This window comes from Lissotriton helveticus, chromosome 7, assembly GCF_964261635.1.
Source record: "Lissotriton helveticus chromosome 7, aLisHel1.1, whole genome shotgun sequence".
NCBI classification, from domain to species: domain Eukaryota; kingdom Metazoa; phylum Chordata; class Amphibia; order Caudata; family Salamandridae; genus Lissotriton; species Lissotriton helveticus.
This window is the reverse complement of record NC_136068.1, coordinates 1,421,260,025-1,421,278,689: the sequence shown is the minus strand read 5'-3', so window position 1 is coordinate 1,421,278,689 and position 18,665 is coordinate 1,421,260,025. Positions and strand designations below refer to the sequence as shown.

General features: G+C 48.7%; 1 protein-coding gene across 2 annotated transcripts in view; it reads right to left on the bottom strand.

Moving 5' to 3' along the window:
- Positions 1-18,665, bottom strand: part of TMEM220 (transmembrane protein 220) — a 228,875-nt gene that overhangs the window by 112,439 nt on the left and 97,771 nt on the right. The window lies entirely within an intron of this gene.

Below are 18,665 nucleotides of genomic sequence, written 5' to 3'. Positions count from 1 at the left end.
GTTTATGATCTGTTCTTAATTCATAATTTGTGCCCCAAACATAATTTCTGAAATAATTAACTCCCCAAAAACAAGCCAGCGCCTCCTTTTCAATGACTGAATATGATGGTTCAGCACCTTTCAAAGTTCGAGACGCAAATGCTATTGCCCATTCAAACTTGTCTTTTCCTTGCATTAATACAGCCCCCAGTCCATACGCACTCGCATCCACAACAATGATTGATTTTTTGTTGGGGTCAAAAGGTTTAAGTGCTACAGCATTTACGATGTCCTTCTTAATATTATCAAACACTAATTGGCATTCAGCACTCCACGAGAAATTAGTTCCTTTTTTCATTAATAATCTTAAACAAACGACTTTTGAGGCAAAATTGGACACACATTTCGAGTAATATTCCGCTAAACCTAAGAAAGAACGTAATTGTTCTTTGTCAGAAGGCGATGGAGCCTTCTTGATTGCATCTAGCAAGTTTTTCTTAGGTCTAACACCTTCTGCCGACAAGGTATGTCCTAGATACTCGATCTCACTCGTGGCAAACTTACATTTCTCAGCAGCAACTGTCAACCCAGCACACTGAAGCTTTGACACGACTTCATTTAAAACGTTATCATGGTCTGTTCCGCTTTTCCCCCACACAAGCACATCATCTTGAAATACCAACATATTGGATATACCTTCAAGGACTTTGCACATAACCCTTTGAAAAAAACAGCTGAAGCTAAAGATAAACCGAAAGGCATTCTCAAAAATTGGAATGCTCCCTCTGGTGTTATAAAAGATGTTAAGTGGCGAGACTCGGGGTGCAATTTTATCTGGTGGTACGCATTTGATAGATCAATGGATGAAAAACACTGAGCATCCTTAACAGATGCCACCATTTCATTAATCCTGGGTAAAGGATATCGATCTACCCAAATATTTTTGTTCAAGTCTCTTAAATCAACACACATACGCAATTTTCTGTTAGGTTTGCGCGCCAAAACCACCGGACTAAGCCAATCTGACACCTCTATGGGCTCAATGATGTTTTGTTGACACAAGCTATCCAGTTCTATCTTTAACTGTGACCTCAACACCAAAGAAACATTTCGTACTTTATGAACTACTGGAATACAATCAGGTTTGAGGATTATGCGATGTTCTAATTTTTTAAGACATCCTAATTTGGAATTAAATAACTCAGGAAACTTTTTATGCCATTTGGACTTCGCATCACTTTGAGTCAATAAAACTTGCTCAGAATATTTTTTAACTTTTCTCATGCCATTTGGGTTCGTCAGATAAAAGAACTTGATCAGGATGATTTGGATCTAGAATTATTCCCAAATTCTTTTGTTCTTTCCAATCTAACAAAGCTCTTCCCTTTTCTACTACATAAACAGTTCCTTGTGTATATCTGCCCTTAAATAAAATATCTCCAACGAAACATCCAATTACAGGTAATCTGATGCCACAATAGCCTACAGGATTTCTTTCAGGACCTAGAAGATCACATTTGCCACATGACACCCACATGTTCTTGTCAATTACAGTATACGGTGAACAAGAATCTGCCCACAAGGACATATTGCAATTGTTGATATAAGTTTCACATTTGGGTGGTTGAATATCATCAGATATTTCGCTCACTTCGCTATTCCAGATTGCCATAACTTCAACTTCACTATCACTACTCTGATAAGTAGACTGATCAACCAAATTTACAGAATTTTTCCACGCACCTGGATTGTCAGATCTACACATTTTGGCAAAATGAACAAGTTACTTACCTTCGGTAACGATATATCTGTAAGAAACAGTAGTTAGTATTAGATTCCTTACCTTAGAATATCCCCAGGCGTCAGTCTGGATCCGGAAACTTTTGCGTAGCAGTACCCCTGCGCGTCGGTAGGCGTCGTCTGCAGGCGTCCCCTGCGGCTCCGCGTCGTCGGCGTCGTGCGCCGTGATGACGTCGCTGGAGTATATAGACACCGCCTCCGCGCGCTGACGTCAGTTCTTTGCACACAGCTTTTCCGCGCCAGAACACGCAGAGCCATGTGAGAACTAACACTGGTGCCATTTGAAACTAGGGCCCTGAAAGGGATGACCTTAACCCTAGGTATCAGTTCGCAGAACGGGGAGGACGGGTGGGGCGGTAAGGAATCTAATACTAACTACTGTTTCTTACAGATATATCGTTACCGAAGGTAAGTAACTTGTTCATCTGAAAGAAACAGGTTAGTATTAGATTCCTTACCTTAGAATAGATACCCCAGCAATACCAACCCCGGTGGTGGGTCTGCGAACCAATACAAACCTACACCAGAAAGTCCTGGAGGACCGAACGGCCAAAGAAGCCATCCCTCCGGACTTGACTGTCCAGGCAGTAGTGCCTCGCAAAGGTGTGCAGCGAGGCCCACGTAGCCGCCTGGCAAATGTCCTGCAAAGGGACTCCCCGGCCCAGGGCAGTAGTAGCCGCCGTGGCCCGAGTGGAATGGGCCCTCAGCCCAACAGGAGGCTCCTTCCGAGCCAAAGAGTAGCATGCTTTGATGCACAGGACGACCCACCGAGAGATGGTTCGTTTCTGTACCGCCCTTCCCTTCTTCTCACCCACGTAGCCAACAAACAGTTGGTCATCCACCCGGAACTGGCGTGTGCGATCCATGTAAAATGAAAGCGCACGTTTTGGGTCCAGACGATGGAGCCGCTCTTCATCCTTTGAAGGATGCGGAGGCGGGAAGAAGGAGGGTAAGGTGATGGACTGCCCGATGTGAAAAGCAGAAACTACTTTGGGCAGGAAAGAAGGCCTAGTCCTAAGAACCACCTTGTCAGGATGGACGGACAAGAAAGGAGGTTTAACAGAAAGAGCCTGGAGCTCACTCACTCTCCTGGCAGAGGTGATGGCAACCAGGAAGGCCGTCTTTAAAGTGAGAAGACGGAGAGGACAGGAATGAAGCGGCTCAAAGGGAGCGCACATCAAGAATGTCAGAACGAGGTTCAAGTCCCACTGAGGCATCACGAACGGAACAGGAGGATACATGTGCGTGATGCCTTTCAAGAATCTCAGTACAATAGGGGACTTGAATAAGGATGGCTGATCAGGTAGCCTTAAGAAGGCGGAAAGGGCAGAAAGGTAGCCCTTGATAGTGCCCAGAGCAGAGCCCTGCTGGGCAAGAGAAAGAAGGAAGAGGAGAACCTCGGAAAGAGGGGCAGAAAGGGGATCCACAGCCTTTGCTGTGCACCATGCCACAAATCTTTTCCACCGGCAGGCGTATACCGACTTTGTGGAGGGACGCCTGGCTGCCAGAATCACATCACAGACTTCAGGAGGCAAGTCGAATGGCCTCAACTGTCGCCGCTCAATCTCCACGCATGGAGGTGGAGGCTGGACAGGTTCGGGTGGAGGACCGTCCCCTGCTGCTGCGACAGAAGGTCCTCCTGAAGGGGCAGGCGGATCGAGGGACCGACTGACATGCTGAGTAGCTCGGGATACCAGTATCTTCGAGCCCAGTCCGGAGCCACAAGGATAACTTGGGCCCGGTCGCGCCTGATCTTCTTCAGCACTCTGGGCAGAAGTGGTATAGGCGGAAAGGCGTACAACAGACCGCAGCTCCACTCGCGCCGAAAGGCGTCGCCGAGCGAGTGCCGTCTTGGAAACTCCAACGCGCAGAACTGATGACATTGCGCGTTCTCTTCTGTGGCGAATAGATCTAACCAAGGCTCTCCCCATTGCTGAAAGAGGCCGTTCGCCACGTCCGAGTTCAGACGCCATTCGTGATCCACCGAGCACCGACGGCTGAGTTCGTCCGCCCTGGCGTTCAGAGAACCTGCCAGGTGTTGAACCGTCAGAGTCACGCCCTGACGTTCCAGCCATTGCCAGAGGCGCAGAGCCTCCTGGCAAAGGGTCCACGACCCCACACCGCCCTGTTTGTTGCAGTACCACATGGCGGTGGTGTGGTCCGTGAACACCTGCACTACACTCCCGTTGACAAAGGGGAGGAATGCCTTCAGTGCTAGGCGAATCGCCCGCAGCTTCAACATGTTGATATGGAGCCGGGACTCCGCCGGAGACCAGATGCCTCTGATCTCCGCCTCTCCCAAGTGGCCACCCCAGCCCTGGAGGGACGCGTCCGTCACAACCACGTGCTCCGGTTGGGGAAGGGAGAGGGATCTGCCTCTGACCCAATCGCGGTCCGTAAGCCACCACTGCAACTGTCTCGCAGTGCCCTCCGAGATCAGGACATGGTCGGACAGGTTGCCCTGATGCTGGGCCCACTGAAACTTCAGGTCCCACTGCAGAGCCCGCATCCGCCACCTGGCGTGATGCACCAGAAGGATGCAGGAGGCCATCAGCCCCAGAAGCCGCAGCGTCAACCTGACCGAAATCCGGGACAACGGCTGAAAGATGGGAATCAGAGCCTGAATATCCCGGACCCGCCGTTCCGGAGGATAAACCCGAAACTGCGCCGAGTCGAGAACCGCTCCGATGAAAAGGAGCTTTTGAGAGGGACACAGGTGTGATTTCGGCACATTGATGGAAAACCCCAGCTCGTGCAGGAGGTCTGCCGTCATCTGAAGGTGGTGGACGACTGTTTGGGGCGAGCCCGCCTTCAACAACCAGTCGTCGAGGTAGGGGAAGACTGAAACCCCTAACCGGCGCAGATGAGCTGCGACCACCGCCATCACTTTCGTGAACACCCGTGGGGCGCTGGTAAGGCCGAATGGGAGCACGATAAACTGAAAGTGCTCGTGGCCTACCGTGAACCTAGGGTAACGCCGGTGGGCCGGCAGGACGGGGATGTGAAAATACGCATCCTGCAAGTCCAACGCTACCATCCAGTCTTGTGGGTCTAGAGCAGCCAAGACCTGAGCCAAAGTCAACATCTTGAACTTCTCCTTCCGGAGGAAGCCGTTGACGTCCCGTAGGTCCAAGATAGGACGAAGGCCCCCTTTGTCCTTCTTGGGCACCAGAAAGTAGTGGGAGTAGCAACCACACCCTACTTCTGGCCCAGGAACGCGCTCGATGGCCCCCTTGGCCAAGAGGGCCGTAACTTCCTCCTGCAGAAGTGTCAAGTGGTCCCCCGACACACGGTGGTTCTGCGGTGGCATGGCTGGAGGAGTGGACTCGAAGGGGAGGGAGTAGCCCCTTCGGACGAGCTGCAGCACCCACCTGTCCGATGTTATCGTGCGCCAGTGGGAGTGGTGATGACGAACCCTGCCACCCACTGGCGTCACATGGGCCCGAAAGCTCGGACTAGGAAGATTTGGAGGCTGCAGCGGGGGGAGGTGTGGACTGACCTCGCCGCTGCCCTCTACCGCCACCACGGCGGAAACCACGGCCGCCACCGCGCTGGGGAGCGTTCTGCGGCGCGTGGCTGGCAGCACGCGTGGGACCGCCCCTTCCTTGGCCACGAAAGGGGCGAAACGAACCCTGCTGCAGGCGCTGGGTCGAAAGACCCAAGGACTTGGCCGTGAGCCTGGAGTCCTTGAAGCGCTCAAGCGCGTTGTCCGCCTTGTCACCGAACAGGCGACTGCCATCGAAAGGCATGTCCATGAGGGCAGTCTGGACATCCGGCGAGAAGTTGGCGGATCTCAGCCAAGCATGGCGACGAATCGCCACCGTTGTGGACATAGCACGTCCCAGCGAGTCGGTCGTGTCAAGACCACACCTAATCGAATACCTCGCCGCGTCCCGGCCTTCAACCAAGGCCTGGTTGAGCTTGTCCCGCACCTCCTGCGGGCACTGCGGCAGACACTCCGCGACCGTGTCCCACAGAGAGTGGGTGTAGCGGCCCAAGAGGCATGCGGTATTACAAGACCGCAGTCCAGCACTCAAAGACGAAAAGACCTTCTTGCCAAATTGGTCATATCGCTTCGATTCCCGATCGGGCGGAGCCGACGGGAATGCGAACTGGGAAGTGGAGGCCTGGATCACCAGACTCTCCGGGGAGGGATGGGTGGAAAGGAAGGCAGGGTCGTCCGAACACGGACGGTGACGCCTGGCAACGTTCCGGTCAACCGGTGCACCGGAAGCGGGCCTGGACCAGGTGCCCAAAAGGACATCCGTCAGGGCCTCATTAAATGGCAGCAGAGGCTCCTGTGGGCACGACTGCGGCTTAAATACTTCGGTGAGGATGTTAGGTTTCACCTTAGCGACGGGGAGCTCAAGGCGCAAAGCCTTGGCAGCCCTCATCAGGACCACCGAATAGGCAGCCCCCGCCTCCGACGCCACAGGGGAAGGCGAGACAAACCCAGGGTTGGGCGACTCGTCCAGACCACTGGCCTCACCTAAGTCACCTACCCAGTCCACGTCATACTGGCAGGCTCGTAACAAAGGGTCCTCAGACCCCTCCCAACCCTCTCCATATTTGTCCTCATCGCCATAGGACGAGTCGACGATGTAAACCGGCTCCTCGGAGCCAATGGGCCCCAACGGCGCCGGACTCGGCGTCGGACGACGCCGGTCCGACTCCGCGTCAGGAGTTAGAGAGGGATCGGGGGTGGCGCCGCGCGGCGCCGGGGACCCGACGCCGGCCGGAACCGACGGCGGAGTCACGGCGCCGCGCGGAGGCGGCACCACGGGTTGCCCCAATGGAATCGGCGCCGGGGAGGCCGGAGGACCAGCCGGCGATGACCCTGAAGGGCCCAGCGGCGCCGGGGCCGGAACCGCCGGCGGCGCCGGGGCCGGAGCACTCGGCGGCGTCGGGGCAGGTGCACCCGAACCGCTCGGGCTCCCAGACGGGACCGACGGGCCCGCAGGCGCCGTAGGCCCCGCCGGAGGAGACATCGCCCTCATAGCCATGAGGAACGCCTCAATCTCCTCGCGCGACGCGCCTTCCCCAGGGACCGACGGGTATGGGGCAGACGGCGTCGGCGACCCACGCGGGGCCGCGGGGGTGGGGCCACCCGAACCCCCCGGCCGCATCACGCGGGCGTCGGGGGGAGTCGGGGGTACGATGATGACGCCCCGACCTCTTGTGACGCTTACCTGAATAACCGGAGGAATGGTGGCGACTCCCGGAGCGCTCATGGCGGCTCCGCGATCGCTCCCTCGACCGCTCCCTCGACCTCCGACCGGACCGGGACCGCTCTCGACGCGGGGCCGACACTGGGAGTTCGAGCAGCTTGCGGGACCGCTCCCGTCTAGCTTTACCTGTCAAGGCCCGGCAGTCGACGCAAGACTCGACGTCGTGGTCCGCGCCCAGACACCGGAGGCAGAGTCGATGGTGGTCGGTGACCGACATCATTCGGTCGCACCCGTCGCAACTCTTAAACCCGGGCATCCTACCGGCACCTTGAAGAAGAGTTAAAGTTAACAAAACTAGGTCAAAAGACAGGAGTACTGCTCTTCAGATCTGCGCTAACTGGCGCGGAAAAAAGAAGAACTGACGTCAGCGCGCGGAGGCGGCGTCTATATACTCCAGCGACGTCATCACGGCGCACGACGCCGACGACGTGGAGCCGCAGGGGACGCCTGCAGACGACGCCTACCGACGCGCAGGGGTACTGCTACGCAAAAGTTTCCGGATCCAGACTGACGCCTGGGGATATTCTAAGGTAAGGAATCTAATACTAACCTGTTTCTTTCAGATGTACAGTTTTGTTACACTTGAAAAAAGTGACATTTGATGCAGGACACAAAGAATTCTCAGCAACATGTCTGGAATTACCACACCTGAAACAAATACGTTTGTTAAAACTTTGTGTTTTGTTAACAAATGGTGTGCTTGGAGGAACCATATTCTTGTTATTTATAAGAAAGGTTCGAATTTGACATTATCTCGCTTGGCAGTATATTTGTTGTCAAAGTATTTCGGTTTGTTGCTAACAACGGCACATACATCACTTCGATCTTTGCTATTTACATCAATATGACTCTTGTTATGTTCACTACTTAATTCCTTAACATAACGAGAATTGTTTTCTACTCTTCTAGCTATACTAATAGTTTTTTGAAGAGATGGATCCTTTAAATCTAGCAACTTCTCTTGAATTTTTGCATTATTAGTTCTGTTGATAAATTGATCCCTTATAATTTCTTCATGCAATTCTCTGAATTTACATGTGGCAGCCAATCTTCTTAAAGCAGATACATATTGTTCTACTGTTTCACCAGCTAGTTGAGCTCTTGAAAAGAAACTTATGTCTCTCAACAACAATGCTTGTTTTTTTCCAAAATGTTCCTCTAATGCTTTTAACGCATCAAGATATTCATCTGACATAAATTGTTCAATTTTTGAACTATCAAACACAACCTCCTCATCACTAACATCTTCACCCTCACCCTGAGTAACTTTTAAAGAAGTAACAATAGTATTGGAAGCACGATTAGGTAACGTCTTTAACACTTTTCTTCCTTCAACACCAAGACTATGTTTCAACAAAGCTAATTTGCGTGATGGAAGAAAAACTGCCTCACCAATGGCTTCCAAATATGTTTCAAAGGATTCTTGCCAATCCTCCCATATCATAGGGAGAACACCAGGATCTTGTAAAAATTTGGGGGGAGCCAAAATGGTATTTGTCTTCATAATTCACCTTGAACACAAAATTATTAACAAGTGAAATACAATAACTAAATAGTATGACAAATTAGTAGCAAATATGTAAATTAGATTAACATAAGAAAAATGTCTTTTGTCAAAGTACATTGGCAAAACAATAATAAAATAATAAACATAGTCACCGCTGTCACTTTGTTGAAAGAAAATGAAAGTCCCAGCTGTCACACTTCCAAATCATGTTTAAATTGTCAAACACAATGTTTAAATGGCAAATAATGAAATTCAGTGTGAAACGCGATGTTTTAATTGTCTGTGCCCGGTTGCCTGGAAATGCGCCCCAGAGTGCCTTGCGTAGAGGAGGACAGATGATGACGTGCCCCAGAATGCACTTCGCTGCTCAAGCTGCTTCCTCTGAAGATGACGAAGTGTTCACTGCATGGGCTCGTGTAAATAAAGGTTCAACTGCGCGAAAATAATAATATGCTCGCACTTAATTTATAGATAAGGCTGCTCCAACTCATGCCCTTTCTGTTTAATCATTAGCCTTTGTTTATTTTAGAATGCTCGACGAGCCTTTCCTTGCGCATAACTGCTCGCGCTGTGTTTAGATTCAAATAGAGGCTTCTTTTGTTTCACAAAGATTACCGTAGCACAAGCTCTTTCTTCCACTACACTGTTTGACCTGTGTTTATTTTTAAACAGCCTGCAGATTTTGTTTCTCTCCTGGCTCACTACAGTTTATTTACACAGTGTGACAGTCAAATTTTTTCAATTACATCGATTTTTAAATGATGTCAGCATTCAAGTTCGTTTTATTATTTGGTGGTAGAAAAGTAATGCAGAGTCATTTAATCCTTAAAGAAGAATTTAGTTGACAGTTCAGTTACATCGGCCGATAAAACACTTTTCTATTAACCGGAACTCCAATCTTTGCTCACAGTCTTTCCCTGATGATAAAATAAGATAAAAATATGTAATTCAACATGCCACAGCTACTCACGGCAACTTGATGAAAGCAGGCTCAAAACATTTGCGGCGATTTGATCTTGTTGTTAAACCTCTTTTCTTTCAGCAAGATGCAAAATGCTTTCAAATGCTTTTAAAATAAGCTGCTTTTCTTATCGATTTTTCCAAGTTATCACCTTTTTTTTAATAATAATGTCTCGGGGGTCAAATCAGGTGGGTTCTCCCTCGTCGCCACTTTTACAAAGTGGAATCACACAAATGAGGATGATTTATCATAAGTTTATTTGTAGTAAAACCCCCAAGATGCTGCTCCAGTAACTGTTCTTCCAGACTGACAACAGCTAAACCCCACATTCTATCATGTCAGAATTACCAGCATTCTAAGAGAAATTAAAGGAACATAACAGTGGAACAGATAAGGATGTAACAGTACTGCCTCCAGAAGCCTTACTACATCAAGTTCCCTGTCAAGTAGGGGGAGAGAGGGGTTGTTATGACATTGGGGAGAAGGAAAATTTGGTTTTGCCGGCATCTCCATCAGTGTTTAAAAGAGCACACACCAGTGGCAAGGTGCTCAAAAACATTTCTAATTTTGAAGGAATGTCTTCCATTAATATTGCGCCTCCTGTGTCTTTTGAGGGACGCTCTGCTGTTTTGGTGGATTATTCCAGTGACAGTGGTGATGACAGTGATGGGGTGCAAATTTTGTCAGCTGGAAAGCACAATAGCCGGAACTATAACGTTACTCAGGTGCAGGGTACTGCAGGGGAGGGAGCTGTTCCTGAGGTGTTTTTGGCTCTGGTGCCTAGGGGCCCACCTGGGGAGTATGTCAACTCATACTTACAAGACAATGTGAACACCGTGGCTGTTGATTTAACAGCATAAGCGTTTGAGGAGGTTCAGGATGTGGATGACGTTGACTCACTGTCTCACAATTTAGACCCTGCTTCACGATCTGAAGCTCCTGGTTATTCTTCAGGATTTGAAGCTATTTTTCCAGAATCTTGTTCTCCTCCTTGTTTCTCACAGATTTCTATTGACTATGCATTAGGGCCACGTCGAGGGCAATGGGTTTGTGTGGATCATGCCACTCCATCTTCTGCAACGGGCAGTGCCACGCAGGTTCGGGATGGTGGTAAGTTGGTAGCGGCTTCTGTCACGAGCAGCTGGAAGTCTTCATCTTACAAGGTTCCGCAGAAGGCAGCGGGCGTTTCTAAGTACAAGACAGCGAAGCAGGGTGCGGCTGTTGGTAATGGTGTTGTTTCACAGAGCGGATCAAAGGCAGATTTTGCTGTGACCAATTGGGATTGTTATGATGGCGGGGTGGGAGACAGGGAAATGCCGAGTGGGAGTAATACTGATTTGGTCATACCTGATGAATATGCTGGTCAAGTTTTGGGGGATTAAAATATACATGAAGGTTTTCTATTTGATGATATGATCTTTGATTCAAGAGACATGGGTCAAGAACAAGTGGTGTCAAAAAAGGGGTCAGGTCGGGTCAACTGTTGTTGCTAGCATTTTTCAGAGGTCACGAGCAGACAAGACAGCGGAGCAGGAATGGGTTCAGGGGCAACAACGGCGAGAGGATCCAAAGGAGTTCCAGAAGCGGGCTACTCAATTGTCATCAGGTAGGCCTCAGTGGTGGTCTTCGTGGCCGCAAACTTTGACAGAAAAACCCAGTGTACGTTCAGTGGGGGTGGGTGATGTCTCAGTGAAGGAAGGTTCGGGTTTCGGGGCGGGGAGACGGTTGGTAAATCTGCAGAACAGGTGAGTGTGGGTTCAGGTGCTGTCGAGTCAAATAAGGCGACAATCACCGAAAAACAGGTTTTGGATGGGTCTGAATCCTCATCTGGGCAAGTTTCAGGTGAAGTGCACCCCATACATAAAAAATTACCTTACATGGGTTTGTCCATGCCCCTAGGAATGCATTTGGCTGAGAAAACTAAGAAGAGAATCTGGGACCATAATTTGTTGACGACTTCAAGCTCCTTCATAGGGATATTCAAGCGAAGGAGGGGTCCAAGGAAGAGGAGTGGGAGCTTTCGAGGCGTCCCAGGGTTCCAAAAAATATTGAAAATTGGACGGCAGCATTTTTAATCTATGCAAGCGTCTATTGTGAAAAACATCAGGACAGGGCTGTGGTAATGTTTAAGTACATTGATATCATACGCAAAGCACACTTACAGTCCGGGTGTTTGCATGGCTCAACTATGATGAGGAGTTTAGGACTAGAGTAAGTCTCTTTCATGATAAGCCTTGGGGGGGATGTCGATCAGGAACTGTGACTTCAGTGGATGTCCTCAACTCAAACGCCCGCGACAACGCATACTGCAAGCGGGCTCCCAATTACTTATCGGCCCTTTCTGCCTCGCCCTGCCCAATTTGGGGCGGGTGTTTTGGGTAGAGGACAACTATCAGTAATGGGATCTTGTTGGAACTTTAATCGAGGTTCCAGCATCAGGCAATTTTGCAGGTTTAAGCATGAATGTTCACAGTGTGGTGGGAAACATGCCATCATACAGTGTTTTGCCAACTAAAAGTTTGGGGATCAAGGAAGGTCACCACGAGGTAGGGGAGCTTTTCCGCAGTTTATCCCAAAGGGCTCATATGCCAATTAAGCTATCGGTCATGACACAGTGGTTGGAGGGGTATCCTGATGCGGAATCTGCTTCAAAACTCTATTGGGTTTTTAAGGAGAGTTTTAAGATAGGTTACCAGGGTCCCCGTTATAATAGATGGTCCGACATTTTGAAATCGGCTGAGGAGTTGCCTCAAGTGGTTCAGAAGAAATTGGATTTGGAGATACAGGAGGGCAGGATAGAAGGCCCATTTAAGCACTGTCCTTTGAAGAATTTGATGATATCTCCGGTGGGTTTGGTTCCCAAAAAATTGGCAGTTGAATTTAGACTAGTCCATCACTTATCGTGGCCGGAGGGCCAGCCTCTTAATAACTTAATTTCTCCGACAGTCTCCAATGTGTCATATACATCTGTTGATGATTCACTGAGAATGGTACGCATAGCTGGGAGTGGTGCGGAACTTGCTAAATATGATATCCAGTCAGCGTTTCGTTTACTGCTTATTCACCCGTCGGATTTTGAGTTGTTGGGCATGTTTTTCAAGGATTCTTTTTACATAGACAGAATCCTCCCAATGGGTTGTTCGGTGTCATGTGCACTTTTCGAAATGTTCAGTAATTTTCTTCAGTGGTGTTTTTCAGAAAAAAAGTGGTCACAAAACAGGTATGTCACTATTTAGATGATTTCTTGTTTATTGGCAAAGCCCAGTCAGATCAGTGCCACAGATGATTAAACATTTTTCAGAATTTGGCTGAGGAGCTTGACGTTCCGTTGGCTCCGGGGAAAACTGAGGGTCCAGGTACCAAACTTACATTCTTAGAGATTGAAATTGACACAGAACTTATGATGGCTAGGTTGCCAGCGTCTAAGGTAAGGGAGATTAGGTCCTTTTTATTGGAGATCATTGGCAAGGAAAAGATTCAGCTCAGACCTGGGCATCTGATGCCTTGGAACCGGATTTGGTGGACGCTATCTCCTTGGGTTATACCCTGGCCAGGATGGATAGAATAGGCCGTCGAGGAGGAATAGGAATCTTATACAAGGATTCTCTTACATGCCGCACTGAACTTCTTTCCACCCCCTCTGATTCCTTTCAGGCCATGTATTTTTCTATCAATTCCACTCCCTCCGTTTCTTTCTCTGGCCTTTTGTTCTATAGGCAGCTGGGCCCTAGATCCGCTTTTAGCCAGGACCTGATCAAGCTGCTAGAGCCATTTATTGAGAGGCCCAATATTACTCTTCTTGGTGACTTTAACTTTCACCTCGAAGATATGGGATCAAGAGATACCCTGACACTTCTGGAAACTCTGGATTCCTGTGGTTTGACGCAGCTGGTGACTGGCCCAACCCATCTGGCTGTTCACACACTCGACGGAGTCTTTACCAACCACCTTAGGTTGAAGGTGGGACCTCCGGTCCCACTAGCCTGGTTCGCCCACTCGCCGTCCCATAAGAATTTTCTGATCAGGACGCAGCCCCACCGTCCTAAGACACCAGGAAATGGGAACTTAGAAGGAACTTTAATGCAATCAATAATGAAGTTCTTGCTCCCTACTTGAATAACTTGATGCCTGTTGAACTGCAGGATGTTAATTCTGCTGTCCTCGAACTCACGAGTACAATTTCAGGGGCCCTGGACACCATGGCCGCCCCCTAAACTGCATTACTCTGCGAGAAACAGTCCCTCGGCTCCCTGGTTTTTTGACAGACTTAGGCTGCTGAGACAAGGGTGTCGCAAACAGGAGAGGCTCTGGCCGACTCAGTTGAATCCCTTGGAGAGGGAACAACATAAACTTTGTCTAAAAGAATACAAGCTAGCCATTATGGGGGAAAAAAAGGCCTATTATACTAAGATCACTGCTTCCCTCAATTCTCCCAGAGAGCTTTTTAAAATCATAGATTCCCTATCCTCTCCCTTAGTAGCTGACCCTATAGTGGAATCCCAGGAGTTGTGTGACAGCATCTCGGTCTTTTTCCACTCTAAGATCGTGGATATCCATGGCACTCTTGAAACCTTGAATCTTGGTTTGGGACCCTCCTCCATTCCCTTTCCCTCCTCAGCCGGGAGTGTGTCCGGCGGACCTTCTCCGAGTCTCTCGTCCTTCCCCCTCCTTACTCCTGAGCTGATGAACCAGCTCCTGGACAACATCAAATCGGGGTCTCCTTTAGATCCATGCCCGCTTAGAGTCTTGAAAGCTTGTCGGGAAGTAGTTATTCCCCCTCTTATGAAGGTCATGAACTGTGTAATCACGGAGGGAGTTTTTCCCTCGCTATGGAAGATGGCGGTGGTTAAACCTCTTTTGAAGAAGCCCACTTTGGATCTGGGGGTTTTGAAAAACATCCGCCCCATCTCACTTCTTCCTGCCCCTGCAAAGATACTGGAATTCCATCTTAATCAGCATCTGAGTTCTTTCCTTAGGGATTCTGCCCTCCTGGATGTCTCTCAGCATGGCTTTAGGAGATCTCACAGTACCGAATCCGCCCTTACTATAGTTGTTAATAACATCCGCTCCCAGGTCGATAAGGGCCATACCACTATTCTGGTCCTGCTAGACCTGACAGCGGCCTTTGATACCCTGTCTCCTTCCATTCTGGTCGCCCGTCTTAGGGAGTTAGGGGTCGGAGGTCCTGCACTGAGCCTTCTAGATTCCTTCCTCAATGATAGGGAACAGAGAGTGAAGCTGGGCCAGTTTCTATCCGCCCCTAAGCTTGTGCATTGTGGGGTCCCTCAGGGCTCCTCACTGAGCCCTACCCTGTTTAACATATATGTGGCCCCACTTGCCAGGGTAGTTAGATCTTTCGGGCTGGATGTGCTATCTTATGCTGATGACACCCAAATTATGGTCTCTCTTACGCAGTCCGTGAAGGACTCTGCCCGGAATTTCAGGAACTGCATGGAGGCTGTGTCTCGATGGATGATACAGAACTTCCTGAAATTAAACCGGGAGAAAACGGAGGTGCTGATCTTTGGAGGTTGCCAGGAAATTTGGTCAAAGGTCTGGTGGCCGCCCTCACTTGGGGACTGTCCTCCTCCCCGTCAGTTTGCCAAGAACCTTGGGGTGCTAATGGACACTTCGCTTTCCTTTGACCATCAGGTCAGCAGGACTGTCTCCACCTGCTGTGGTATCATTAGGATTCTCAGAAGGATGGCCCATTATCTTTGCCCCGATGCCCGGAAACAGGCTACCGTGGCATTAGTCTCCTCAAGACTGGACTATTGCAACGCCCTGTATGTGGGCATAAACAAGAGCCTTATCCACCGTCTGCAAATGGTCCAGAATGCGGCGGCGAAGATAGTTCTTAACCTTCCCAGACTTGGCTCGGCCTCGTCAGCCCGGAGAAGCCTACATTGGCTACCTATTCAGTCCAGGATCTCGTTTAAGAATCTCTGTCCTGCCCATGGGGCCCTTCACGGTACAGGCCCTGAGGGGATCAGGTCTCTGGTTCACCCCATCTCACCTAGTCGATCCCTTCGCTCTTCCAACAAAAATCTTCTTGAAGTGGCAAGGTTCGTTAGAGTGACATGGGGAGGTAGAGCATTTTCCTTGGTTGTACCCAGGTTATGGAATTCTCTCCCCCCCGAACTCCTGGGGCAACCGTCGCTTACTCTTTTCCACAAGGCTTTAAAAACCTGGCTTTTCTCTGAAGTCTATTGGTAATAGCCCACTCTGGTTCACTACAACTCATTTGACCTGCTTCAGCGCCTTGATGCCCTTGGGCTAAGTTGAGCGATAAAAGACTCCCTTCATTCATTCATTCATTCAGACAGGTTCAGCATCTATTGGGAAACTTGAATTTCGCTTGCCGCGTGGTGCGTGCTGGCAGGACTTTTTGTAGACGTTTGGGGATGGCGATGTCTGGGGCATTTCTTCCTCATCACAGGATTAGGCTCACCAAGCAGATTGAGGAGGATTTACTAATTTGGCTGCAATTTTTGAGGGATTTTCATGGAGTCTCTCTATATTTTGGGAAGGATGATACCATCTGGCATTTTCAATTTTTTTCAGACGCTTCTGGTGCACATGGCTTTGGCATTTTTTGGGAGGGTCGTTGGTGTGCGGAAAAATGGCCTCCACATTGGCTACAACAGGGCCGAAGCATAGCCTTTCTTGAATTGTTTCCTCTCATTGTGGCTGTTTTAGTTTGGGGGGAGGAGTTTAAGGACAGGAGCGCTCTTTTTCATACTGACAATAGGGCCGTTGTGCAGCTAATTAACAAGCAAAATGCAAAAGATGTGCGTGTATTACACTTGTTGCGTGTTTTCATGCTGCAGAGTCTCAGATTAAACATTGTGTTTCGAGCGAGACACATTCCAGGTGTTAATAACTCAATTGCGGATGCTCTGTCTCGATTCAATTGGCAGAAATTTCGCAGTTTGGCGCCGGGGGCAGATTGCTGCAAAACTTCTATCCCGAAAGACATCTGGGCGCTGGGGGAATGAGAATCGTTGATCTGGTGGAAAAATCTATAGCCCCTTCTACAAGACGCAGTTATCGTCAGGCCTGGATGGAGTTTTTAAGTTATGTTAAGTTACACAAATTGGATTTTTCTACAGAGGGTATCAGAAAGGTTATGTTACGGTTTGTTTTGAATTTGGTCAATTTTGGTTTATCTCATTCAACACTCTCAGGAAAATTGGCCGGTATTTTGTTTTATAGTCAGTTGTGGTGGGGTCAGGAGTTTACGGGGATGTTTTATTAAGGCGTATGTTGAAGGGTCTGGGGAGGGAACGTTCTTTTTCTTCTGAGTTACGCAAGCCAATCACTTTCCACATTTTGCAACACATTTTAAAGCAATTAACAGTGTGCTGTTATGATTTGTGGGAGGTTTCACTTATAGAGTTTCCGAGTTGTTAGGGTTGCGGTATCAGAAGGGTATGCAGGTAGAGGATATTCAAGTGCAAGGTGGGAAGGTTAGGATTTTGTTGAGGAAGTCAAAAACCGATCAGCTGGGTAAAGGCACTTGTATCTTCTTAAAAGGTAGTGGAGTTCAGGATTGTTGTCCAGTAAAGGAATGGGAGTAATTTTTTGTTTCATTAGGCCTGCAACGTGGGGACATATTCATTCGCAAGAATGGGAGCAAAATTACTAGTGGACAACTATTGGCAGTTTTATGTAAACTTTGTCATTGTTGGGAAAAAACCCAGCCCTTTTTGGGACCCACTCTTTTCGGATAGGGGCAGCGACTGAGGCGTACAGATTGGGTTGGGGTTTGGATGACATTAAAAAGATTGGGAGATGGAAATCTGATTGCTGCACACGTTATGTAAGGAAATGAGATGTTATTTACTATGTGGACTAATTTGGGTTTTTTGCTCGCCTAGGTCGTGTTAAAAGTTCAGTATCATCAAAGAGGCGGACACGGATAGTGGGCCATTTGTTTGTAAAATGGTAAGCCAGCTTCGCCCAACAGCAGATTTATGGTCGAGCACTTGGTTTGCCTAGCAAGAGACATGAAGTTTTATGCAGGGGAAAGGGGGGGATGAAGTGGGATGATTTATTTCCTTTGCTCTCTGAGCTGTCTTCTGCTGGAGGTTTCTCTGATTTATTAATAATTCATTTAGGGGAAAATGATCTTGTGGCATTGTCTGGTTTATCACTGTTGAAGAAAATGAAATTGGACTTCGCGGTGCTCAAGAATAACAAGGTAGGTACAACTCTGGTTTGGACTGAATTTATTTACAGGCACCATTGGAGGGGAGCTCGCAACCACACGGCGATGGAAAGAGCTCGCAGGAAACTCAATCAGGAAATGAAAATCTTTTGTTCTGCACTGGGTATAAAGTTTTTAGCTCATGATAATATCACAGGTGCGGAATATCATCTTTTCAGGGAAGACGGGGTGCACTTGTCGCAAATGGGCCAGGCATACTATTTAATGGAGTTAAGAGATCTATTATGGATTTTTGGTGTGAGAATCTTTGGTGTTCATTTAAAATCCACTGAGGTTTGTGGCAGCAAACTATTTCTGTTAAGGGGGGGGAGACCAGGAAAACTCTCTGGTTTTCCTGGGTGGCGTTTTTTCTTCGGGGTTGAATGGTCTGGAGTGGGCTTATCCTTCCCTCTGGGTTGGGGGAGTGGGGTTGGGAAAGGTTGATTTGGATTGTGCATTTCATGGGGTATTTCTGTTTAGAAGTCTTGTGGGGAACATTGGTTGGATTGCAAAAAGTTTCAAAGAGTAATGACAATGGGGTATTTGTTCCAATAAATGTTTATTGTAGCAAGATTCTAATTTATTATGGCCTAATAAAGGGACCTTTTATGCTAAGTGCAAATATTTGGTGTGGTTGTTCTTATTGCGCAATGGGGTCCCAGGGGGATCGCGGCAAGAGCCGCTGTCCCCCGGAGGAGTTTTGCGCTGTGGAACAGTCCACACAGTGCATGAGGGCTCTAGGCAGGCGAGGGGCAGGGCTTATTGGTGCGAGCAAAGCGGGAGGTGGTTAGAGGAAACAGTGATTTTTGTGTGAGGAGATTGGGAGGATGTCGTTTTTGTGACCCACTCACCCTCCCTATATATATAAAAAAAAAAATGTAAAAAGCCACGTTAGGTCAGGTAGCATTTTTCCTGGTTCGCTGATTTTCCTTTGGGGGCGTTTTTTCTTGGGGGTTGGATGGTCTGGAGCGGGCTTATCCT